Here is a 27,647-nt window from a genome sequence, read left to right on the forward strand (position 1 = left end):
GCTGCATTTCTAACACAGTGAACTCCGCCTTAGATATTCAAAATCGCCTCTTGAATGTCTTCCAAATCCATTACTTTCCTTCTCATGTTAGTTAGTGTGTGCTGGACTCCCCAGCCTGGCATTTTCACTGTTCCTCAATTTAGCTCTATTTTACAACTCAAATGAAAGCATTTCCTCAGGGTGCCAAGAAAAAAGATGAATGAAAACACTAAACAATTAACCCCATTAAAAAGGAACCAATAATGGAATTCAGATTTCCCTTTTTCTCCCCACTTCTTTTATTTTTTTTCTTTACTTGCTTTTTCACACTTCCCCTTCTTTTCTTCCCTCATTCCTTCTCCCTCTTTCAATATCTCTACGATTTCTTTTTTTTTTTCTTTTTTCAATGAAGAAGTGTGTCACAAACAGCAAGGCCATTTAGTTTGTTGCCCAGGCATGGAATGGCACAGCCAAAGCAAAGAAAGAATGTCATGGAATCATTTGGGTTACTTTGTAGAAACAATTCAATTATAATTTGGAACTAATCCAAGAGGCATTAAAACATCCAAATTAATTTTTCAGTTTAGTAATAGCAGAAATAGTATATTAATGGCTGGTTCACTTAGACTAAATAAGGAACCATAAATTTCTTCATATTATAAATACATAATTAGCTATTTAGTGATTTTGGGATGTTCCTCATAGAAGAGATGGTTTTCTTAAATATGCTTCTATTGATGAAGCATGCAGGAGAATCACATGAAAGGGCTCAAGGTAAGGGAGGGACCGTGGATGTAACTCTTGGATAATTAGTTAAGCTTTGAACCAGAAGAAAATGGAAGCAGTAAGTGGGGTAATTTGGCTTACAGAGCTAGTTTCATAAATAGACAGAGAAAGCAGGTGCCTATCTGGTGGGCAGTGAGTCCTCAGAACCAGCTCTGTGCCTGCCAAGTGGTTGGCTAGCCTTTCTAACTGACAATTCTCATTTTCCTCAATAGCTGCTTTCTCAGCCACACGTAGAGGTTTAGGCTAGTAATGCACTGCATCTTTGTCACCATCTATTATCTCTAGAATGTTGACATTCACAGAGGTTGAAAACAAGAGGCACACTGCAGTAGGATCAGGCTCCATAGGCCTCAGTCAGGCATTCAAATTGTGAAAACCATGGTGAAAGTAGAAAGCAACACTCAAGGTTTATAGCTGTGTCAAGAGCCACTGGTTATTCCTTTCACTTGTTCTATAAATAATTATCAAATTCTACACCATTCCATTTGATCCATGTATTTAGACAGGCCAGGTACAACTCCCCACATTTGATATAAATGTTTCTCCATTGAGAAACCTATGTATAGGGCACAGGGAAAATGTCTGAGCTCTGGCCAAGGGCCCAAGGAAGAAAGATTTTGGGTTTTAGTCAGTGTGCTTTGGGGGATCTCGTTCTCTTTTTCTCCACCACGCCTCAAACTCGCTTTTTTAAAAAATGAACGAAAAACACATCATATTTGTATATACTTATGGGGTACAAAATACTGTTAGGATTTTGATAGAAATTTGAGTGGCTAGATTTTAAATGCCTAACATATCGCCTCAAATATTTAACCTTTTGGTGACTATGATATTTAAAATTGCTCTTCGCAAAATTTAAACATGCAGTACTTGATGTAAATATGTTTATCGGATGTGCAGCTGATAAACAAATTGGTCCAAAAAAAAAAAAAAAAAAAAAAACCTTTCTACACCTTCTCTGTGAAGTCAGTGGTTTTAGTTTTAATGTGCAAGTAAGCATTTACTGTGTCTTTCTGTTTATGACTTATTTCACTGGCCACTTTTTTCAATTGATTGTGTGTGTGCATGCATGTGTGTGTGGTATAGCATGCTTTGCATGTGTGTGTGTATGTGGAGGCCAAGTTTAGTGCCAGGACTTCAGGACTCACTCTTGACTATTTTCTATCTTATTTAATGAGGCAAGGTCTCTCAATGAAACCTAGAGCTTATTGATATAGCTAGTTGTGTAGCAGTTTCTTTGGAGTTTGACATTCCATTCTACAGTTACCTTAAGAAAGAAGGTAAGCAACTCAAAATGGCTTCAGGAATTCCCTGAAACTGAGCAGATTCACTAGCCTCTATCCCCACCTTTCAAATGTAAACAATAAAAGCTGCTGAGAAGGGCTCTGAGACAAGCCAAAGTGCAAAGAAAACTTGAGACCAGACCAGCTGCCTGGAAGGAGAATAAACCAGCCTAGCTGCCTTGAGGAGGTTTCGCTCGACTGAGTCACTTGGAAAGGACACTCTCCAATCTGTTGAGCTACCTGCAGCATGTGTATTGTGCTCCAGATTCTCCACCTTTGTGAGCTGTCACCTGTGCTGGGATGGGATTTGGTGGTGCAGCTGTCTTAGTAATTTCTGTTCCTATAAGTAATTCTTCTGTATTAGTTAGGGTTCTCTTGCTGGCTGTTCTCCCAAAGGGTCCTGAGTTCTATTCCAAGTCAACAACATGGTGGCTCACAACCATCTATAATGAGATCTGGTGCCCTCTTCTGGTCTGCAGGCACACATGCAGGTAGAATACTGCATAAATAGTTAGGCCTCTGTCTCATCTGTCTCTCTTTCCATATATGCTTTAATAAATAATGTAAATAGATATAAATTTAAAATAGTGGATGTCTCCCAATGGAAAGTCCAAGAATTAAGTAGTTATTCAGTCCACAAAGATGAATGTCTTAGATGGTGTTCAGTATACCTTCAGAATCTTCAGTTCTTCAGAATCCTGAAGATTCTGGTTCTAATTCCAGTAAAAGTATGACCTTGCCAGTGAGGGTGAAAGCAAGTAGGCAAAGAGCAAGCATTTGTTCCATGTCCTTCATATAGGCAGCCACCAGAAGTTGTGACAGAAATTTAGTGTGGATCTTCCCACATCAAAAGATCTAGGGTTAGAGTGGGTTCTCCCACCTCAAATTATCTAATCAAGAAAAATCCCTCACAGATGTGCCCATCCACTTGTGTTTTATTTAGTTCCAGATGTAGCTGACAACCAAGAATAGTCAGCACACTTATATTCTTATATTCCTGTAAGTAACCCCAACACAACGTATTGTTTTACCAAGTTAGACTTGGTTGTATCCGTACGTTGGTTTGCCATAGACTCCCTATCGGTGTGAGTAGACAGGAAATGTTTTGTCACAAAACATTAGTGTCCCTATTCACCTGTGGGGATCCTCTTTCTTACCTTCTGAGGCTGGAGTTACCGGCAGGCTGCCAAGCTCACTTAGCATTTGCATGAGTTTTTGGCAATCTGCACTCTGTCTTCATTCATAGCAGAGACGTTGGTCAGAGCATAGGATGCAGCGGCTCTCTAAGAGATCTGACAGGTGAGCAGGTGATCTCATGCATAGCGCAGTTGGGATGTGGTGAAGTGGGTTAAGATAAAGGGTGTGGTGAGCATAAGCACTTAGCAAGGACAAGGATGCTGTTCCCAAAGAAGTAACCAGATCAGCCTGGACTCTAAACTCTTTATTGGTTTTGGATCTTACTGCCTAAAGTTAAAGGTGATCAGTGAAAGTGTGTTAAGCCTGAGGGTAGCGTCATGTGGGGATTTTCAAAAGAACGTTTTGAGTGCCCTCCAGGCAGGAGGGACTTGTGGTGGTGTGGTGAAGTGGCCATTACAGGCTTTCAGGAAGCAATGGTGTGAGCAGCCTTAAGTGCAGGCTGGAGAGAAGTGTGCACATGGGAGGCAGTCAGTAAGCAGCTGCCCCCTTCCTGGAATGTCAGTGATGACAAAGAGCAAGTGAAGGGGCGTGCAGACGTTCCTCCCCAGCAGGTAGTGGGGACAGATGTACCTCCGCCCTCTGTAGGGAAGATGAGAAAGAAACAGGGCAATCCTTGAATGTGTTTTTCCAGATACAGAGTTCCAGGTACCCAAGGGGCCAAGAATATGGCAGTTTTGCATAGATCCCTGTTAGTATAAAGGAATAAGCTAACCACTGATGAAAATATTAGCCTCCTTCTTTTACCTTGGTATTTGAAATATTTTAAATGGCCCACTCTACCTCATGCACTGAGTTAAATCTTCCAGAAAGAGCCTCACTGTAGCTGGAGGCTGCTGGCTAGACTGCCTTAACTGAGTAACTCAGCCGCTAACCTTGTTTCATTGGTAGCCGAAGTGCAATGAAACCTCTTTAGGGATCTCATGGAAATCATAACTTTTGCCCCTTGGTAAATGAATATATAAAGACAAACTTTCCTGTAGTGACAATGAGGCTTATAGGTTTAAGATAAATGTACTGGCTTGGTTGATGTACAGACTGAGTGTCGAGTGGTAACATGGTTAGCTTGCCCTGGGCAACCCTGTCTCATATATGGCACTGCAGAGCTACCTCCAGCTGGTGCATCCTTGGACCCTCCAAGCTGTTTCTATTTAAAGGGTGAATTTTGCTGTAGCCTTAGCCAGGAGTTCATATAGCCTGTGACCCACACACAGGCTTTGTAAGGTTCATGGGCACATTTCCAGACCTTTGTGTCTTCTCCAGTCACTCCTTGTCACAGTGGATTTGCTTAAGGTTTTTGGTCAGTAAAGGTGCTACCTCTCAACACTCTCTCTCCAATGCAAATCCTCCCGAACACCATTTGCTTTCATTGCCACGAGTGACTCGGCTGCTTCTCTGTATTCTTCCACAGAAGAATATTCTGCAGAATATTTTGCATATTCATTTGTTTATTCCAATATAGTATTTCTTTATGTGTCTTTATCAGTTGCTTCATGGGTCAGATGAGTGTCTTTACCTAGAGAATTGGCATATGATGAAGAGGGAAATGGTGGTCAATTTACGGGCTGGCACAGTCATATAATGTCTCTAATATTCCGTTTCCTGACTTATGTATACAGTGTAATACAGGCTGATTATTATCCATTCAAAATTTCAGATGACAGAAGTTTCCCCTTTTTTTTCAGATTTTGCAGTTTTATCATTTACATTATGAGATATTTAGGGATGTGAACCAGCTATAAACACAAGATGCATCAAGGCTCTATATGTACCCTGCACACACAGTCTGGAGGAAACTAAACAGTAGTTTTGTGAGGTACCCTTTAACTGAAACATGAAAACAAATACAGGTTTTCCCACTGTGACCTCCTTCCATTGCTGAGAATATTTCATTTTTGAGCATTTTTTTGGTTTTAGAATTTTGACTTAGGAGGCTCAACCTAAGAAGCTACTTTGCAAGGTCAATACTGCATAGTAAACTGATTCATACTATAGTCACCTTCACTGATGCTGCCTTTTCCCACCCCCCTGGTGTTCTGTCACAATGCTGAGCACTGGCCCAGTGAACAGGGCCCATTTTTGAAAGGGGGTGGACATATTTCCTGTAGAAACCTCTGAAGTGGAAGCAGCATTGGGCACATGTCTAGAAAATCATGCTTGTGGTCATTTTTATTGTGGTTATTGGTTAAGATTTCTTTCTTCCATTTAAGATTTTGCCTACAACTGGTTGTTAAGCTCCTCTTTGGCATATCCATCACATACAGTGCAGCAAGAAGGATCTGTATCTCCGTAAAGCCATGATGGCACAGTACACTCATTCAGCCCCAGAAAATTCCGTGATATTTTGAATGTTTTTTTTCACTTAGGTCCACTTTAATGTTAGAGGTTGTGAACGAATCCCTATACTCTATTTCCCACTCATGTGGATTTGCTTTCTACATTTTCTATTGTTTTCTGCCGTAGTAGCACTTTTCTTCAAATCTTTAAACAGTTCAGTTCCTCGCTAGTTATTATTGGGTAAAACTAAGACCAATCCCTGCTGTACCTTTATCCCTGCACATCTTGTAGGCATGGTAAATGTGGGTGGGTTGGTTTTCTCATCCCTCCACTAGGATTCCTGTCTAATTAGACGGCATCCTCTTCAGTCTCCATGACCCCTGCTGCCGGCAGTCTCAGCCTACCAGAGCCTACCCTGTCTTAGGTCACCAGGTTGTCATAGAGATGACCTTGCCCACTGCTTCTCTTCTCTCTGAGGGCCTCTGTACTCTCCATCCATCCTGACCCCAGGTCTGGTCTCCACCCTAATTTCTCTCTGTGCTCCCTCTCCTACCCAGTTCCCTCTCTTGAACCACTTCTGTTGTCTGTTCTATATCCCTTTTGAGGGAGATTCAAGCATCCTCCCTTGTTACTTATCTTCTTTGGGTCTGTGGATTGTAGTATGTTTATCTGGTGCTATACAGCTGAAATCTGCTTATAAGAGGGTGTCTATTTCTGGGTCTGCGTTATCTCACTCAGGATGATCTTTTCTAGTTCCATCCTTTTGAGGGAATGTCCAACCAATGCCTGGCCTAACCCGAGACCCACTCCATGGGAGAGAGCCAACCTCTGACACTATTAATGATATTCTGCTATGCTCACAGACAGGTGAAGACTTATCTTGACTTAATGTTGTAGATGAGGGGTTAAATCTTTTGCTCTGGCCTTCTGCTGTGTACCAAAACAGGAATCAGGGTTCCATTATCCACCTCAGTGGCACACTCCCCAATGACTTAAGAACCCCACCAGGCTGTACCTTCCCATTTGAAGATCAGTCCTTTAACCCATGGAGCTTTGGGGGAAATTCACAGTTTTCACTATAGGAAGTCATACCCTTTTCCTCCCTTTCCTCTTCACTTGGTTGGGTGGTAGGTGGTTGATTGGTAGTAGGCTGCCATGACTGAGCCGTTTTGTCTTAGCTTAGTAGCTACAAGTAAGCTTTGGAGGAGAACGAGAAAAGGACACTGTTTTTATTTCAAAACAAACTGAATTACCATCTATTAGGGAAACTATTCTATGAAGTTTAAAAGTTTAAGTTGACACAAAGGAACTGGAGACATACAACTTGGTAATTTTTCTTTTCAGCAACATTCTCAGTGATAGGATTTTCTTTCACACAGTCCCCAAATATCCTTGTCAGAAATATGTCAATGACATAATAGTCACCAACATGTTCCTGAGTATAATCTGCTGAAGAAAAGGAAGATGGGGAAAGAGGAGGCAGAGGACAAAAAAAGAGCGAGTAGCAAACATCAAGCAAACATCTTTCTTCTGAAAGACCAGTTTTCCTATAGTTCATAAAAAAAATGCTGCGTGTGGAATGGACAAAGGAAGGCAGGTTTGTGCATGGGTCTCCATTCCACTGGAGAGTCTAATACAGCCTTCTTGTAAAAATCATCTGCCATGTCAAAGCATCCTCTGGTGCAGCAAGGATTAACCATGTGCTCCATGAAATCCTGAGAGGCAAGTGCCCCAATCTTGATGTAATAGGCTCTGGCTTTGGGGTAATCTCAACATGACAGTACACTCTTTCGTGAGTTGAATTCTTTCTAATTTGGTTGGTTTTTTAAATTAAAGAAATAAATATGAGGCACATGTTCATTGGGCTCCTGCTTCAAGACAGGGGGACGAGGAAGAAGATGAGGAAAGGAAAGGGAGAGGGAAAGGAGCTGACTTGCTTGAGCCTCAGAGGTTTTTAGTGCTATGTACTGTGTGCTTTGTTCCATTGCCACTTCCAGCTTTCTCCAGAGAAGGAGGCTGGGGCTGGGGAAGACTTGTGGGTGACCATCAAGGACCCAGGCAGCCAGCAAAGAAGCTACAGTTAGAACTCACATTCCTGTCACCCTATACCCCAGCACCCATGTTCCAATGCTAATAAGCATTAGGCTCTTTTATTTGGAACAAGGTAAATTCTATATAAAATGTGCTAGAAATAGGTGGATAGATAAATAGAGGACTGATTACTGACAGATAATGGATGATGTATTGATGTATAATAAATGTTAGAAAAGTGATAGGTGATAGATAAATAATAGGTATATAATAGATAATAGATAGTGCATATGAAGATACAGATGTCAATAATATTGGTATTGAGAAATGACTGAATGAAATCTAGGTTCAGTTAGACACATGACCATCCATACAAGGTCATCCATACATGGAGAAGGCTGGACAGCAGATGAGTGAGCTTGTTCTAGATACCGATACTGCCCATCAGCCACAGGCTGCCTTACCTTTGCCTAAAGCATCACTCTCTAAACGTGATGTTTGAAGGGACTGGGAACTTAGCTTTAAAATGGAGACATTTCAAAACAAAGTCACTACCCATTCTTCAGTGGGTGGCTCCGCCCTCAAGCACACAAAGGAAATGCTAATTGGACTCAGTGGATTATAAAATAAATGTAAAGAGAATATGAGATTGGAAGGCAGACATGTTTCAGAAAGGTGGAGAGATGGAGTTGGGGTAGACGGTCAAGGTACATTGTATGGATGTATGAAATTTTCAAAGACTAAAGGTATGTAAAAAGAAATAAGATCATTTTGGAGTGGTGTTTGCATTATAGCCTGAACTTTTGTAAAAGTTGAGGGAAATTTTAACCTTTTTCCATATTTCCTAAATATTACCAACAATATGATATCAGTCATTTCAGTGTTAAGGATTATGATGGAAGTCATGATTAGTCACAATTTTAAGGACACTTGAAAAATAAAATTTAACACTGGGAAGTCAAAAAGGTCGCTGAAAAATAGAAAGGCCTCTGATCTGACCTGATTTTCAAGAGAACTATTGAGAACTTTCAATTCTTCTGAGAACGTTTTTTTCTAATTCTAAGAAACTCTTGCTTCTTTTCATTCTTTCCTCTTGGAAAAAAAAATTAAAAGAGAGATATGAGAAAATAAGTAGATATGTTCTGTTTTCCCTAGCAATAGTTATTTGTATCTTTGTGATAAGTTTCTGAACATATGGGAGATAGCCCCGGCCGGAGGGGGTTCTTGTGACTTGTTGGATTTCCTTTTATACTATTGAATAAAATGTGAACAAGGCTATTGATTTTGCTTGGGTTTTTGTGTCAGACCCAGCAGGGCAAACCTCTGTGTGGCCATCATGCTAAGAGAAACTGGGGGAGCACTAGTACTGGCTTGCAGTCATCACAGCAGCTTGGCTGTGGTCATTTGCGGACAGACAGCGGTTTCTAATAGGGCACACCTATCAAGTGCTGTCTTTCACTTCCAGTTTCTGTCCATCGTTCTGTCTGACCACCTTGCAGCCATGTATTTTTCTGAACCTGTCTAATTTAGAGGCCTTATAGATATGAGAATTTTGAACAAAAATATCTTGAAATTGATTATGGTTTTTGTCTTATTGCAATAGAGCAACCTGCTTATTCTCATCTGTGTTATAAGTTATGACTGGTCAACTAAGATCTGAAGACATTAAATAGAAAATTCTCAAAATATACAACTTATTTAAAATAAATTTTATTTGTATTTTATTATCATAATTGTTATGTTTTTATAGGCAGTTACAGTTAATCTCTAACTGTGCTGAATTTATAAATTGAACTTTATTGGTAGATATGTATATGGAGGAAAAACACATCATAGATGTATGTAGACTTTAGTCCTGTTTTTTTGTAGTAACCACCATGGAGCTTGGAATTTATCCCCATCGAAATACTTCTTTAATTTGGTTTTAGCCTCATACGCAGAACAGAAAAATGTGTTTTCATTCCCGCACTTTCCTTTGAGGGAAGCAAGTAAGCCAGTGTTCACCTCCGCAGCTTGCCCAAATAGCTCCTTCTGTCTGCTTTGCGCTGTGGCTTGAAATGCAGTCACACTTCGGTGCATTTGCCTTCTGCTCAGACCTCTAAGAAGCAGAGGAAATGTTCATTTCCTCTTAACTAGTGTTATTTAGATCTGGAATGTTCCCAGAGGCCCATATAATAAAGGCTCATTTGCCAGCCTGTGTGCTGTTAGAAGATGGTGGATCCTTAAAGAGAGAGGACTCAGTGGGATGAGGTTAGGAAGTTGGGTGTGCTCCTGAAGGGGATAGTTCACACTGGCCCTTTCTTCCTTCTTTGTTTCCATACCAACATGAAGTGAATGTTACCGGGCTCCTTCTCTCACCTGCTTCCTTCCAGGGCCCAGAAACCATGACCTGAAAGCTCTAAGCAATCTTTTCCTCCTTTGAGGTTGACTCAGTAACATGAAGTCCACTAACACTTAGCCTTGCTCCCTGTTCCTTCTCCTGGCTGGTCCAGCTCTGAAGGCTCAGGCCTGTGCAGAAGAATCTGAGGATTTATCAGTGTTTATATCAGGGCATGGAAAAGTAATACAGTTTTAGTAAAAATAAACAAACAAACAAAAACAACAACAACAACAACAAAACAAGCAACTGTCTACTGACAGTGTGCTGGTTACATTTTCATCAAATTGGCACAAGCTAAAATTTTTCTGGGTAGAGGAAAGCTCAACTGAAAAAAATGACTCCAAGATTGGCCCATAGCACTTCTGTGGAGCATTTCGTGATTAATGACTGATGTGGGAGGGCCAGCCTGACAAGGTCAGGGACAATCATAGCTGGGTGGTCCTGGAGTGCATAAGAAAGCAGGCTGAGTGACACCAAAGAGCAAACCAGTAAGCAGCCTTTCATGGGCTCTGTTTCAATTCATGTCTCCAGGTTCCTGCTTGACTTCCTTCCTTGGCTTTCCTTTATGATTGGACTGTAACTTGTAACCCAAACAAACACTTTCTTCCCCAGGTTGTTTATGGTCAAGGTGTTTTTAATCACACCCACCAAAATCAAACTAACACAGCCCCTTTGCAATATTTCATTAAAATAAGAGGACGTGTTTCCATCAAAGTAAAAATTATTATTAAGAAGAATGAAACAACAAAATTCTTAACTTCAATTTGATAATTACATATAGTGGCATTTCCAACAGTGTTAGAACATTAAGAAAGAAATCTTCCCCGTGCTTTCAGAGAGCACAGTGGGAAGACCACAGTCACTGGAATTCACACCCACTGGGAACACTTTTTCCTTAGCATTTGTTAAACCCCATTATAACTTTCTTCTCTGTCTCCCTGCCTCCCTTCTTTCTTTTTCTCTCTGTGCTGGTACTTAAACCTTGTACAGGACTGAGGAGTGCCTTACCGCTTACCCCAGACTGTTTCCCTTTTTTCTCCCCTCCCAACCTCTCTGTCTCTATTTCCCTTTTCGTCCTTCTTCCCTCTTTCTTCTTGTGATAAAATAACTAGAAAACAATGAAACCTGAAACTAAAATAACCGGGGGCTTTTTGACTTATTTTCTTTTAAATCAGGGCATAGTAGTGACTGTGAGGGAAGCAGATTGATACTGTAGATTAATGTTAAATGATAAAATGTTAGTTTAGTTAACAACTTACTGAGGGAGAAATAGACGGGGAGAAGGGAGTTTGTATGGGAATGTGTAGAAGCCTTCTGACACTCTTGTTACCAAGGAGCCTGTCACTCTATTGATGTCACTTATTTATTCTCATATTTTACTAAATATTTATGAGAGAGAGGAGGAACCCATCACAACATATTTGTACATTTATCTCACAGCCTGAAGCAAAGAATTAGAGAAAGATAATATTTCCTTCAACACTGCCCAGGCTTAGGGAGAAAACACTAATAAAGCAGAGTGTGGGAAAGAATCAATCTCTGTAAGGTCTGTGTTATGTACAGGAATGAAATCAGGACAAGATTGTCTGGAGAGTCTGGAGGGTAGGGATATGTTGGAGTTATCAGTCTTAACTGAGACTTTAGGCTTTTTTGGTAAATTAGTATTCCCATTTCTTTCCTCTATACAAGTGAGCATATGAGGTTCTGGTTTCAAATGGGAGGAAAGAGTGGAAGGGAATGTCTTGGTGTTCTCACTGGGGGTCGCCCTGAAGAAATATTTTAGAAGGTACAGATTGCCTGTATATCTGAGCCATCATAAGGAGGCAGAAATTTCACCGGGCTTATGGTGAGGAAGATGGACCTATACTACCAGTTTACCTTTCCAAGTCAGCCCTGGAACTGCTACTGCTTGCAAAGACAGTCTAATTTCCAAGAGACCTAAATTGGGGTCCTTAGGTGTGGTCTAGTCTTGTTTAGAGCACTCAGGAAGCTGTCTTTGTGCTGACCTACACATTCTTGACACTGCTGAAGGGTTGCCAGAGGGTACACAGAACAGACAGAAAATTCTAGCACTGAGCAGCCAGTTCCCAGGTGAGCACCCTGGCAGTATTCCAAAATGCTCATGAGTTTGCAATGGATTGGAAAAGTGGCAAAGCTTTGTGGGGACAAATAATCTGCATAAAAATATCATCAATGAATCTCTGGGAGTTTTTCCACACACAGAAGGCAGCAGAGTAGTAAAGATGACTCTTCTACCCTTGAAAGTCTTTCTTGCTTATGTCCAGGGTACAGAGGATTTTCACAGTATTTTGTGGAGATATGCAATGTCCTCATAATACCGCTTGCTTATGGGCTAAGTCTTCTTAGGGGTAAACACAGCATTATTTCACATCCTTCTCATCCATGAATCTTTGAGATAAGAATTATTAGTCCCAATACCCGGGCAAGACCAAAAAGACTTAAAAATGCTCAAGTTCAAATATCTCGGAGTTATCAAGTGATGAAACTGGTATCAAAAGCTGGAGAATCTAACTATGGAACTCACAAATGAGAAAAAAATGCAGCCTCTAGCCTTAGTTCAGACTGGAAATATAAGAAAGCTGTGATGTCTAGTGCCAGATGGAGTATTCTCCTGTATAGAAATAATGACATACAGTGTCCAATCTTGAGACTCTTTAGCTTTACTGTCCATGTTGAAAGAAAAGATTATGACTACCAAGTTTCAAATTTCTTCCCTAAGATAGGGGTGGGCTAAAAGGGTGAATCACTTTCCTTCAACTAAAATAACGCTAATTCCCACGTCAAAATTCCATTCTCCAAATCTAATACTTTGCTAAGGAGAGTAATTGTTAGGAAGTGTCCCGAGATAAGGTGGATAACCTTGAGCCTCTGCACGTCCCTCAGGACTGGATGTGATGACACTAGGTCGTGCTGTTGTCATGGGTCTGCAGTTGTTGCTGTAGGATCAGCAGAGACCATGAAGGCTGTTACAGAACCAAAGTGACTGTCCACTGAGGAGCCTGGGTGACAGGAAGGACTAATAAAGTTGAGCGATCAGGCTGTGGCTGTAGGCACCTGCCTGCTGGTTTATTTCTTGTCTGTGTGGGACTGTAAATTCATGAGCAGAGATGTCCTAGCACAGGAAGGAGGCAATTCTGATTTTAAAACTGCGGTGATGGTGCTCTCTGAAGAATGGTTCTACTGTAGTCTGTTCCTCTGGGATTGCTTCAAGTTCCCAGGAATTTTGTTTATATTGATGAGGGAAAAAAATGATGTCTTAGAATTTTATGCAGTGCCTTCCTGTACTCAATCATTTGTAATTTTCTCTCTCCCTGTAGCTTTTCTGTACTGTTAAGCCCAGACATTGAGGTTAAAGTTTAGTACCACAGGGATGGAAGGGCTGATGATAATTTTTGCATTTCAATATATCTTGAATTTCAAATTAGACTTTAAAAATTCATAGTATGAATTCAGGTAAATGAAAGGGTTTACTTTAAAAAAATTAAAGCTAATTTTATAAGAAAGAGCTGTAGACTTTCTTCCAGCTAGAAATTAGGAAGTGATAGGATTCGAATAAAGATTTTACAGTGACTTGTGTGGGTTGTGACACCATGAACTGAGGCAAGCAGACACTTCAAGTCTCATCATCTTGAGGGAATCATATCAAAGAAGGGGGAGTTAGTATGACCTGGAGAGGACAGGAGCCCCACAAGGACCAAATATATCTGTGCATGGGGGTCTTATATGAGACTGTTTCTCCAACCAAGGACCATGCATGGATATAACCTAGAACCTCTGCTAGGATGTAGCCCATGGTAGCTCAGTATCCAAGTGGGTACCCTAGTAAGGGGAACAGGGACTATTTCTGACATGAAAAATAAACCACCTTATTTTCAACAATAACACAATAACAAGAAGTAGTAGAAATAAGAGGAAGGGTAGAGAGATTTTAGGGGAAATGGACTTAGGAAGTATGTGCAGCTGGTATTTGAACTCTGATTTAAACAAGCTGTAAGTACGCTGTTTATGAGAAAATTAGAAATTTGAGCAATTACATATCTGTTAGGGTTTCTATTGCTGCAACAAAACACCATAACCAAAAAGAAAGTTGGGGAGGAAAGGGTTTGTTCAGCTTACAGTTCATTATTGGTGTTCATTATGAAGGGCATCAGGACAGAAACTTAAACATGACAGGAACCTGGAGGCAGGAGCTGATGCAGAGGCCATTGAGGGGTGCTGCTTACTGGCTTGCTTCCCTTGGCTTGCTCAGCCTGCTTTCTCATAGAACTCAGTACCACCGGCCCGGGGGTAGAACCACTCACAATGGGCTGCACCCTTCCTCATCACTCACTAAGAAAATAATTTGCAGCTGGATGCAATTGAGGTTTCCTCCTTTTTGATAACTCTAGTTTGTGTATCAAGTTGACGTAAGACTAGCCAACCCAAATTATTTTATCACATTAATAATCTCATTTCTGATATGTTAATGATATTGTTATGTTAAAAAGTGATTTACCTTTTGTAACAGACCTGAAAACTTAGGCAAATTTCATAATATAAATTATAGATAAAACTTTAACATACATGGAATTCGGTTCAATATGGAGAAGACAAAGTGGCTAGGATTATGGGTTAAACAAATTTTGCTATCATGTTGCTCATTACTGCAGCTTGGTGACATGAGATTTACAACATTGTTATGTTTTCTTTTGTACATTTTTGAGACTATCCATAATAAAATAATCTTAAAATTGAAGTCAATAATATAAAATATTTACTGTATTATAATGACAATTCAATCTGCTCTGCTCAGATTCAAGAAAATGCCAATCCCACGTGGCTTTCAGGCTTATTGCGTTATATGCTTGTTATTCTTTTACTTGAGAAGAAGTTGCTCATTCCAAACACTAGAGGCTTTTTTCTCCAGCATATACACTAGAGTCACCTTACTGATTAGTACTTCCCTAAAGTGCAAGTGTGTGTGTGTGTGTGGGGGGGGATGCCCTTGCAAGACTTAATGATTGTTTTAGTTTTCTTTATATTGTTGTGATAAAACACTCCATCGAAAAGCAACTTTGAGGAAAAAGGAGGTTTGTTTGTCTTATACTTCCAAGTCACAGCCTATCATTGGGAGAAGACAGGGCAGGAACTTACAGGAGAAACTATGGAAAGATGCTGCACGTTGGCTTGCATCCTTCATCATCTAGCTCATACTTTGCTGGCTTTCTTATATAACACAGGACTACCTGCCCAAGCAATAGCACCATCCACAGTGATCTGGGACCTCCTACATTAATTCAAACACTCAAAACATGTGAGTCTGGGAAGTCAAAGCAGATTGTCAGGCTTGGTGACAAATGCCTTTACCCCTGAGGCATCTAGCCAGGCTCCAGCCCATGCCTTAAGTATAGACAAGCAGCTTTGCTTCACCTCCTTGAGGATAAAGTACCCACATTAATTGTTTTTAATTCTTTTACCCAGGAAAGTTGCTATTTTCTCTCAACTATATATGTTCGGTATAGGCTATCAGTTACTTCTTTTAAACTTTTATGTTAGACCAATATTATTTAGCTTTGTCTGTTGATTTAAATAAAGAAAATAATAGTAGAATGCAGTGCTGCCACCAATGAAAGCAACTGGTCACTTACGCCTACTTTCATTCCTAGGAAAATTCACTGCCTGGATTTCAAACGTCTTTCTGACACAACCTGAAAGAAAATATACCACCATGCAGGCAAAGAACAAATCAAATACCCTTCAATTACCACAATAGTGGATTATCCAGCTGTTAATGTGAATTGTTACTATTCGTTGAACTACTGGAACTCATATGACCTATAGGTTCCTTTAGCTCTGGATTCAAGAACTGTGCAAGCCCGTTGGTTCTGTTCTGGAACAGCTGGGTCCCTGTGTGTGTGATAACCAGCATCAATGTGCCATGCGACCAAAAAAAAATTTAAAAAAAAATTTAAAAAGGCATATGTAACCAGGACTACACAGAGTGCAATTTGTTAGGGCCAACTTGATGGCACATGATTTTATGTAGCAACAAAACTAGGTGGGTCATGCATTTTGGATCAGAAGGAGGAGTGTACGCATTGATTAAGACAAAATGATATAATCCGAGCTGTAATGTCCCTGGCTTACCTTAGTCTTAAAAATGTCTGTCAGTAAAGCAGCAGCAGTCATGGATCTGCTCTACGTCCTCTGCAGACATGCTGTGGTTATTTAGCTTGGGGTATCTGTGAGACTGCTAACACTGGGAAAGCAGCTGTCTCTGATTCTGCTGGGAACCTTTCCTTCCTACTGGCTAGTCCAGCATTGATATGAGGGCTTGTGTCTAGTCTTACTGAGTATTTTTATGATATGTTTTGTTGATATCACTGCGAAGCTTGTTTTTTTCTGAAGGGAAACACACGCACACAAACATATATATTTGTGTCAAAGACTTTCTTAGCACCAGCTCTGGTTGTAGCATTCCACTTGCCCCTTTACTGCTGCGTTTATTGTTAACTACATCCAAGAAGAAAAAGTTTGCTGGAGATAAGCATGACAATAAAGACTCAAGGTAAATTCAGACATGTTCATACAAGTTCTCATAAAATAATTGTTATGAATTATTATAAATGGAGCAAGCCTGGCTATGCTTTGCTTTCATCTGAAATGGACCCCTGTGCTCTAGCAGGCAGTTATAGATGCTGTTATATCACAGGCATTTTAAACTGTGCAGAGCAGTACAGTTAAAGGCATTAACATTGTTTTTTTAGAGTTCTTTCAGAAGTGCTTTAGTTCATTTTTGCATCAAATTCTTCAGTCCTTGTTGAAGTGGAAGTTTCTGGTTTCTTTGGAAAATTAGCTGTATCATATGAACATGTTTTTTGTTTCGGTTCCAAGGGTTGGAATGTGGGAATGATTTCCCCCTTTGGAAACCAGCTCCTTGCAAAAAGGCGAGTCATGTTTGTCACCTGGAAAATACCTCATTTAAGTGGTATGGTTTCTGTGAGCTGAAAACCATTCTCATGACTACTCTGAGAAAGGATAGGTAAAAGCCCACAGACAGGGAGTCAATGCCTTTGCATTGTTATGCTTTGCAATGTTTTGCATCCTTCCCTGGTCCTGGAAGACAGAAATGCTCCAGAGAACTGCTTACTTACACTGCCTTGGTGGTTTTGCTGCTTTGACAGACTTGTGCAGTTTGGGCAAAGTCTTGCTGCTTCTGCTGATGGGTGTTACTACTGCTATTTTGCTTTATGACTAGACTCCTGGTATCCTGATGACTGAGTTTGGTAATCACCAAAGAACCCATTGACCTTTATAAGCAGGAAGTAGTTAAAAGAGGGCCACAACCCCTTTCCATACTAATCTATTCAAGGTTGAGGTGTGGGAAGGGAGTATATCCTTTATCTCATAAAACAGATTAAGGCTCTGTGTGTGTGCTTGTGCGAGCACGGTCATGCTCATGTGGCTCATTTATATAGCAAATCTTTGCTAGAATGAAGCCTTTTGTTATGTGAATTACTTCTTCTTCAACTAATGATTTTCCTTGAAAGAAATTATTTTGCTAGACTTTCTTTTATATTCTGGGTTTTCAAAGTCAGTGAGTTTATTGTATTTGCGATTAACAGGAAAGTTTTCATTTTAATTGTCTCATGATGAATCTATTAGGCACCCAGAACCCAAGCATATCTCTAGCAGTAGGAGGTTAAGAAGAGAACAGACCATCAACAGAGGTTATGAAATTGCTTTCCCAGAAGATCTCTGTTAGCAAGGGGGAACAGCATGTGTCTGGTGTGATTGATTCAGTCCTTCAATGCTGAGCTTTTTGACAAAAGAGCAATCAAGCTTCTTATCAGAGTGATCTCTGACTCATGTAGCTCCCTCTGTAATCTGCCCCCAGGAAAATGCTACCAAAAGTTAATCCTGGATGTACACATTCAAAAGCAGGCACACATAAGAAATAATCACATTGGCCCAGAAGGCTGCCATTTCCTGCCCTGGGAGGAATGTCCATTCATCTTCCATTTCCTGCCCTGGGAGGAATGTCCATTCATCTTCTGTCTTGCTGGGCTACAAACAGAGCAATAAGCATTTATAAGTTGGTTATGAGTAAATAATGCCTAGTTCTTAATCTATGGAACAGACATCATAGATTATGAAAGTTTTCCAAACAATACTGGACCCCATAAAAATTAAATTTGTGTCTGACACCATTGGGAATAACAGTGGGAAAATCTCATTCAAATGTGCTGTTTCTGTTTATCAACGCTTATTAGGAACAATGTGTAAACAATCACTACTGACTAGTTTCTCTGGAGATGTACTGGACAGTGCAGAGAATTCTGGGACTGACCTTCAGTATGGAATATCTTCTTAGCTATGCACTGTCCTGCACTACACTGTACCTCTGACCTTTGGTGGAGACAAAAATCTTCATGTTTGACAATCATACTTCCACTGAACATTCAGAGGCTGAGAAAGGCAGCTGGAATCCTTGCTGTTTCCTCTTTGCAGCTGGCAAATAGGCTCTGGTAAGTTTTGTAGTTTTCTTCATATTAGCAGCCCTCTTGAAGTTCATTTACTTGGTAATGAATGACCAGAAGATTGTATGAGTTTTGTTCATTCTAATCTAGCAGTATTAATCTGTACCAGCCATCATATGGACAGCTTCCCTACTCCACAGCTACAAGCTTGAGTCCCCATCTGACTGTGGCAGAGACAGCTATTTCCTGGAAGGCCAGCTCTGCAATGTTGTATGTCCTAGCCCAAACCTGAAATTAAAATCCATGATCAGGATGTAAATAACCTCCCAAATTTACAAATACTGTGCATACTTGTAATTCTAATGTCATAGAAAGGTTTTGTTGTTGTTGTTAGAAATCCGTTTGTGCTTGTACCTTTTTAGTTTCATGTACATCGCTAGTTGTTTATTGTGGGATGTTTCCTATTTCTTTTTATTAATCACTGTAGGATTAGATATACATAGAGCTCAATTTTCATGTCTATGAACCAAGGACCTTTAGCTAGGGGAGTGCTCTACCACTGAGCTATACTCCATCTCTTATTTATAATGTTTTAGGCTTTGCTCCTTCGTTTAGCTTGGGGAAGTTTGATTATGTGCATTGGGTGAGTTTCTTTGGGTTTCTTATATATGATTTGATTCACTCTTTAGATCTGCAGGTTTGTATCTCTTAGACAGTATAGAAAGTTTTCAGCCACTGTTTCTTGAAATATTTTGTGTTTGACCACAGACTTCATTAAGTTTTCTTTTCAAGAAAACTTGCTCATATACCCTGCTGAGGACAACAGGCAGGAGTACTGCTTGTCTCCATTGACTTTTTTTTTAAAGTTCATTTTAACACAGAGATTTCTTTTTATTGGAAACTCATTACATGAAAATAATCATGTTTTATGTAATAATATGTAAATCTATTCATGGCTAATCAATTCGTTTTTTTAATAATTTTTATTTTTTATATTAATCACAGGTTATTTATTTTGTATCCCAGCCGTAGTCCCCTTCCACATTTCCTCCCAATCCCACCCTCCCTCTCTCATCTCCTTCCTGTCCCTTTCCAAGTCCACTGATAGGAAGGAGAGTTCCTCCTCCCCTTCCATCTGACCCTAGCTTATCTGGTATCTTCAGGACTGGTTGCAGTGTCCTCCTCTGTGGCCTAACAAGGCTGCTCCTCCCTCGGGGGCGGGGGGTGTCAAAGAGCCAGCCATTGAGTTCATGGCAGAAATAGTCCCTGTTCCCCTTACTAGGGTACCCACTTGGATACTGAGTTACCATGGACTACATCCGAGCAGGGGTTCTAGGTTATATCCATACATGATCCTTGGTTGGAGAAACAGTCTCATAAAAGACGCCTGTGCCATTATACATTCGGTCCTTGTGGAGCTCCTGTCCTCTCCAGGTCATACTAACTCCCCCTTCTTTCATATGATTCCCTGCACTCTGCCCAAAGTTTGGTTATGCGTCTCCCCATCTGCTTTGATACACTGCTAGGTAGTCTTTCAGAGGCCCTCTAAGGTAGGCTCCTGTCCTATTACTTGTTTTCTCCTACTTCCAATGTCCATCCCATTTGTATTTCTAAGTGAAGATTGATCATCTTACCCTTGGGCCCTCTTTCTTGTTTATCTTCTTTAGTAGTTTTATCCTATCTTATAGGTCTTGTACCCACTTATAAGTGAGTATATACCGTGTGTGTCTTTCTGCTCCTGGGATACTTCACTCAGGATGATCTTTTCTAGATCCCATCATTTGCCTGCAAATTTCATGATTTCCTTGTTTTTAATTGCTAAATAATATTCCATTGTGTAAAAGTACCACCATTTCTGTATTCATTCTTCCACTGATGGACATCTGGGTTATTTCCAGGTTCTGGCTATTATGAATAAAGCTGCTATGAACATGGTTGAGCAAATGTCCCTGTTGTGTACTTGAGCATATTTTGGATATACTTCATTTTTGACAAAGAAGCCAAAATCATTCAATGGAAAAAAGACAGCATCTTCAACAAATGGTGTTGGTCAAACTGGATGTCTACATGCAGAAAAATGAAAATATATCCATATTTATCACCCTACACAAAGCTAAAGTCAGAGTGGATCAAAGACCTCAACATAAAACCCGATGTACTAAATCGGTTAGGAAAAAAGTGGGGATGAGCCTTCAACTCGTTGGCACAGGAGACAACTTCCTGAACAGAACACCAACAGCTCAGGCTCTAAGATCAACAATCAATAAACGGGACCTCATGAAACAGAAAAGCTACTGTAAAGCAAAGAACACTCACATCAGAACAAAACGACAGCCTACAGACTGGGAAAGGATCTTCACCAACCCTATATCTGCCAGAGAGCTGATATCCAGAATATATAAATAACTAAAGGAGTTAAAAAGCAATAAATCAAGCAATCCAATTAAAAATGGGGTACAGAGCTAAACAGAGAATTCTCTGTAGAGGAATCTAGAATGGTGGAGAGACACTTAAAGAGAGAGATGCTTAATGTCCTTAGCCATCAGAGAGATGCACATCAAAATGACCCTGAGATTTCACCTTACATCCATCAGAATGGCTAAGATGAATAACTCAAGTGACAACACATGCTGGAGAGGTTGTGGAGAAAGGGGAACCCTTCTCCGTTGCTGGTGGGAATGTGAACTTGTACAACCACTTTGGAAATCAATCTGGCGCTTTCTCAGACAACTAGGAACACTGCTTCCTCAAGATCCATCTATACCACTCCTAGGCATATATCCACTGACTTTTTATTTCAGCCCATTGTCTGTCCCCTTTGCAGATTGAATGAACTCTACTGACTTGTCTCTCAGTTCACCCCTTATCAACTTCACTCTGCAATTGGCTATCTACAGTATGTATATTATTTCAGTCATATTTATTTATCATTTAGTTCTGCAGTTTTCATTTGGCTCCTTTCCATTGTAAGCTAGAGCACAATGGAAAGGAGCCAAACTAGACCACTGAACCACTGAACTAGACCACTCTGGTAGAGGCAATTTATTCAGGGAATACAGACTGCCAACTGCCTCTTGTTGCATGGGTGGGGCATAGAACAGCAGCCAGCAGGGACAACTTTTTCAGTTTTATAGGGACAAGCAGTGGTCAGAGAAGCAGCGAGAGCCAGAACAGACTGGGATTGAGCATGGGACCCATGATCTGTTGCAGGGTGTTTGGGTTCATCAGGAACTAGATACCTTTTGCCTGAGGTAATTGACCATTGGGGTGGATAAGAGAATCAATGGCCTTTTCTCCTAAACAGAACCCACCTCAAAGGATTGCTGAGGAATGCTGATTCTGGGTTTTTGTTTATCTGATAACAGTCCTTCTGTTTATCTAGTCAGAGTCCAGTCTAAGCTGAAGCCAGGCTGTCATTTTCAGCAGCACTGGCATTTTGGGGGACTGCTTTGGACCTAACATCCATAACATTTTTTTCTATTGTTAATATATATTAGTCTTCTTTGACTGAAAAAATTTGTAATTAAGTATTGAAGAGTTTACAATGGTTATTTTAAAATCCTTGTCAGATAATGCCAACATCTGATTTGTGTTTGGTCTTGCCTCCAATAGTTGCCATCTCTCATTCAAGCTGACATTCCTGGTGCTTCATACGGGAGTAAATTTGGGAGGAAATCCTGGATATTTTGTTTATTAAATTAGAAGAGTATTCTAAGCAACCTGTTCATAGTAGGCTACCCTTTTGGGGTTTAGGAGGCGAGCTTGGCCTATTTTTTGTATCCTATTGGCAGTCTTTGCCTTGTCTTCTGGTCTCTTCCAGTCCCCTGTGACACCTATCCTCCATCCTTAATGTGTCATCTATAGGAGAAGAAGGCCATGCCTTGGATGCTGTTTTACTAAATGGTGTTTCTATGGCAGGGGCAGAAGTTTCTGCATCTGGAAGTTTCAATTCCAATTATTTTATTTCTTTTTACTGTTATTTCACTCCTTTAAAGGAAATTAGTTTCAAGGATATATGTCTGAGTCCTAAATTATTCTCATCTAATTGAGCAAAATTCTTTAGAATCCTGTCTTATTTATATATTTGCTATTTCTTTTATCTTGCAGCAATATCTTCCTGTACCCCCTTTTTGCTTCTTTTTCTGTTTTTACAATTAAACAAAAGGATATGTTCTCTGCTACTAGAAATTGCAAGTACTTTCTGAGACTTAAAAAAAATAATGTTTTTTGGAACATTTAACAACATTATACCTACCTTTCTGTAACAGCTAAATATGTGATATATTCGGTTTATAAAAGGAAACATAGACAGCCAGTCTGGTTATGGACCCTTGTAGCAATAATTAATAATTATTGAGTTCTAAGTGTGGACTGTAGTTTCTGTTTCATAGGGCAAAAAAGAGCGAATGTAGAGATTATGGAAAAAATGACAGCATTATAAAGCAAAGCTTCAGCCCAAATTGCACAGAGCTGAAAAAGTACAGGAGTTCATAATCAAAATATTAATTTACAGCCTTCTGTAGCAGCTGGTTGATGCTCAGCAGGTCTGTGAAGAGAACACATCTTACTGAGATAATCAAATGTTTCAGGCATGTTGATGGAGGACTTCCTTCCCACTAGGTGAAAACCTTCCTGTTATCCAGAGTGCTAATGATCAGGAACAGGGCTAGATCAATAGAAATCAGAGCACGGGTGAAGATTTTAGCAACATTGTGTCCCTCCCTGGAAATGAAAACACAGTAAAATCCTTCACACAGAGCATCCTATTTACACTGCAATTCTACCCAAGAGAAAGCATCTCTCGACTTTTAGCCACTGCAGCTTCAGATACAAACACAGAATAATCAAATGACTTGCATTACGTGCTGTTGATTGAAGTTTTCTTTCCTTGGTGGAAATAGATAATTTTTTATAGATTGCTGATGAACATGGCAATGTTCATGAGGATGAAAATGGTGAGGAAGAAAGGCGGAGAGATTGAAGGCAGTGTACCCCTGCATCAAAGTAGAGTTTAACTTTCTACCTTTCCTTTCCTCGTTATTCCCCTCCCCCATTTTGTCCCCTTCTCCCCCCTCTTGTGTTCCTTCCCCAACTCCCACTCCTCTTCCCTTCTCCCCTTTTCATTTCTTTCCTTCCTTTCCCCCCACTCTTCCCTTTTTCTTTCTTTTTACCCTCACCAATGGAGGAAGCAAGGAGACAGAAACTTAGAACGGAAGTCACATGCTGGTTATGGAAGGTTCTGAGCACTAAGACCTCTCCTTCTTCAGGATCACAGTTAAGTGGGAACAAGAGGAGGTGTGTACCCCACATCTTCTGCACACTGCACCTTGCGTCTGTTAGAGGACTCTGAGCAGCCATGAGATTCGAAACTTTTGATAATGATGACAAATGAGCACTAGCTTGAAGAATTTGTTAGAATTTACCAGAAACATGGTTGCTTCAGTGCTTTTGTAGCTATGTCTGAACTTGGCTTCCAGCTGAACTTAGAAAGAGAAAGAAAGAAGGAAACTACAGTTTGAATAAAGGTGGTCCATGGACACTTCCTGTGGGTGAACAAAGCAGATGAGTAAGCCAAAAGACCCACATCTAGAAGGAACCTTCCCTGGAACATGAGAAAACTTCGGAGGGCTTTCTCATTGAATTTGGCTCTTCGCCGTTAGGCTGACATACCTAGAGACCCTGTTTAGCTTGACCATGGACAACATCCTTGTTTTCATTTATTTGTGCTTTTACTTTTCTCATCCTTCTAAGAGAGAATCATATATTTAAAAATTATAGTAATTATAATACATGGTATAGAAGTGAAAACTCAAAATAATTAAATGTGAATGATAAGGGTATCTCATCATAACTAGGCATTAGCTATCAAAAAGTATGTCTAAGAAATATATTTTTGGTATGGTACATTTACTTTACATTTACTTATTCTTTCATTTATTTATTAGTCTACTTATTTATTTATTTGTGTGTATGCGTGTGTGTGTGTGTGTGTGTGTGTGTGTGTGCATGTGGTGTTCACATATAAGAGTGTACATGTAGAAGTAAGAATACAACTTGTAGGAATCCATCTTCCTTTTACCAGATAAGGCCCAGGGTTGGAGCACAGGTGTAGGCTTGGTGGTTGCATCTTTACCAGATGAGCCAACTCTTCAGCCTTTGTTTTTTTAAGTAATGCAAATATATCTTAATTTTTATTTGAAACTCAGGTAAGTTCCACAGGAATTCAAGCTAAAACATGGCTCTCCCGCTGCTAGCAAGGTACCTGAACCTTTAGTGAGACATTCAACAGGAAACAAGCCCATGAAACACGATGAAGTGGAAAGTTAATCCCACAAAGTGAAAATAAAACTGCAGGGAGAGAGAATTACCTCCTCGGAGCCAGTTAGTGGGATCATCAAAACAAGCAGGAACTTGCTTTTGTTTTGTTGCTCTCACAACTGCAGGGAACTGAGAGAAATCCTGTCAGGCACAGGAAGACATTTAAAATTTCAGCTGACGCTGAGGTAGCTTGGATGGGTTTAGCTTTTCTAATATTTTAAAGAGTTACCCTCAAGTCTTATTATTTTATGTTTATTTGTGGCTAAGTGGTTAGGGCAAGCTTTTGGCTCCTGGGAATACCTTAGAAGTCACTACCAAACACATAATTCTTTGCGACTGAAGTTTGTTGGAAAAAAACCCCTAAAATTAATGTGCAGAACGGTTATACTTAACCAGAACTCACCCCCAAATACTGCTTCAATACAGAAGGGACATATCCAAGTGGCCTAGCCTAATTAATGAGATTTTTTTTAAAAGCAAGAGTCATAGAGCTGCATGGAAAAAGCTGAGCTTTGGAGCTTATGTCTCTGTGGAATGCACATGCTGCTAGGGGCTTCGCACATGCTGCCTAGTGCTGCCCTAGATGATCCCAGTGCTATAGGTGAGGAGAGCAAAGCTCCCGGAGTGATTTGTCTTAGATTGCATGGCTTGCAGATATTGTATCTGGGATTTTAATTATGGTCTATCTGTCCCCAAAGCACATGTCATTTCCTGAATAAAATACGAAATGAAGACAGTCAAGAAGCAGTAAGGGAAGTTGTAGCGAAGTTGACCAGATCACCAATGCCTCTGTTTCAATGTATTTATTTTTTTTCTCTGAACCGAATGCACAGTGAGTGGATATAGAGTGGGTGAGTTGAACTTGCCTTGGTGGTTAAGTGTAGGGCTGATACAAAGCTGGAAAGATCCCCAAGGTTGAAGACCTGCTCACCAACACAAATGAAAGAAAAGGCAAGAGCCTATTGACTCTTCATATAGAATTTATACATCTTGGGGGATTTACTGGATTTTGTTTTCCTGCATGAGTCAGAATCTTAGGAAGACCTTTTCCTTGGGGTAAGCATGCAGCATTTGCTCTAAGATGGCTGCCTTTATTGATTCTTTCAGTGCCTCTCTGCTTAGCAGGCATCAGGTACAACCTAGGTGATTCCAGAGCAGTCAACTTTGTTTTAGTATGGGTAGGTAGACTCTATAATCTGGGACTTGCTGGTGACTAGTAGCAGTCATCATTTATTTAGTACAGAAACATTTAAAACTGAATATATTTTTCCTTTCCTTTATGGAAACTGATACAGACTACCAGTGTTAGTCTTGATGCCTCAGTGAGTTTTCTTGGGTACAGGGTCTATTTGACTAATGCTCTTCTTATTGGCTCCATTGCATACAAATTCCTATGTGTTTTGCCTTAGGAAGTTGCTAGTGTCCAGTCCCTTCACACAAAACATTTGGGCTCAACAATGCAGAGCTTTCCATCTTGGACTCTTAAAATTATGAAGGAAAAAAATGTTGAAAAATTTGTTAGCGTGTGAACATTCATTTCTTAGTTGATTACTCTCATATGCAGGCTATAACTGCTTCTTTACAAATCATATTCACATTTATTTAACTTTTAATTGGAACCAAAATTGAAGCCTCCACCCCTTCTCTAGTCTCCATCTGAAGAGTTGTCCTATCTTATTTATTTCATGAATTTTGAAGTGAGTTAAACCTTCTCATCTGAATTAAAGTCCTTGGAAAATTATTTTATATGTCATTGTTATGGTTTGAATCTAAAAATATTTATGAAAGGCTCACGTGTTAAAGACTTGGTTGGTAGCTTATAGGCTTTTGAGATATGATTGAACCATGGAGTTGGAAAACTAAAATGAATTCATTAGTGAGTTGATAGCCATATGGGCTGTTAAGGAGTAGGGCTTTGTTAGAGGGATTGTGTTTTTGAAAGGTATATCTTGATCTTAGGCTCTTGCTTTTAAGCAGTCTACCATTCATCTGCTATGAGGTGAACCACTATGTTTCACAATGGAATCGCTTCCATAATCTTCAGCCGCCTCACCAAGCATGACGCTAGAAGCTGTAAAGCCAAGTGACCATAAACTGAGGTCGCCAAAAGCATGTGCCAAATAAATCTTTCTTCTTCTCAGCTACTTTCCCATAATCTTTCACAACTACCAAAAATCTAACAGAGGTTTTGTTAAGGAAAAAAAAAATTGATGGTACTTGATAATACGTAATAAAAATGACTTTATTCAAGGACCAGAGATCTAATTCTGCATTAAAAGTTTTGTCCCTGGCACCCATGTTTGGTGGGTCATAGTTACCTGTAACTCCAGCTCCAGGGGATTCAATACTCTCTTCTGGCTCTGTGGGCACCAGCACACACACGGTATACACGCAAATCCACATAAATAATTGTGAGTACTGAAGAAATGAAAAAAAGAATGACTATAATTGGACCACTCTGATAAGTACAGGGACCATGGCAATGGGGTTTTCCAGTGAAGGAGAGGAACTGTCCTCACATTCAAATTTATAACAAGCAAGTGGGAACTTATAACCGAGGTACTGGGGCTAGAAATTAGTAGGAGAAAATGTTAGAAAAACAGGGCATTCTTGATGGAGATAAGCAGGGAGAACAGATAGTATCTAGGGAACTATGGAGGACTGGGGACCCAGTCAGATATTTGGAGTGATCAGACATTCACAAAGGTGGTAAGTGAACTTTCATTGTTGAAAAAGAAAAAAAAAGAGGGAGGATATTTCTTCTTTCCTAGGGCAAGAATAAAGATTGACAAAAAGCTTTTTTTTTTTTTCCGAACCAAACTTTTGTAAGGCTTTTGAACCTTCTACGCCATCTGTGTTCTTGCTTGTGGGATCAAGTTTATCAAGGAGATTTGCTCAGGTAATTTTTGCAGAGCCTTA

The sequence above is a fragment of the Meriones unguiculatus genome, chromosome 6, assembly GCF_030254825.1.
Source record: "Meriones unguiculatus strain TT.TT164.6M chromosome 6, Bangor_MerUng_6.1, whole genome shotgun sequence".
NCBI lineage: Eukaryota > Metazoa > Chordata > Mammalia > Rodentia > Muridae > Meriones > Meriones unguiculatus.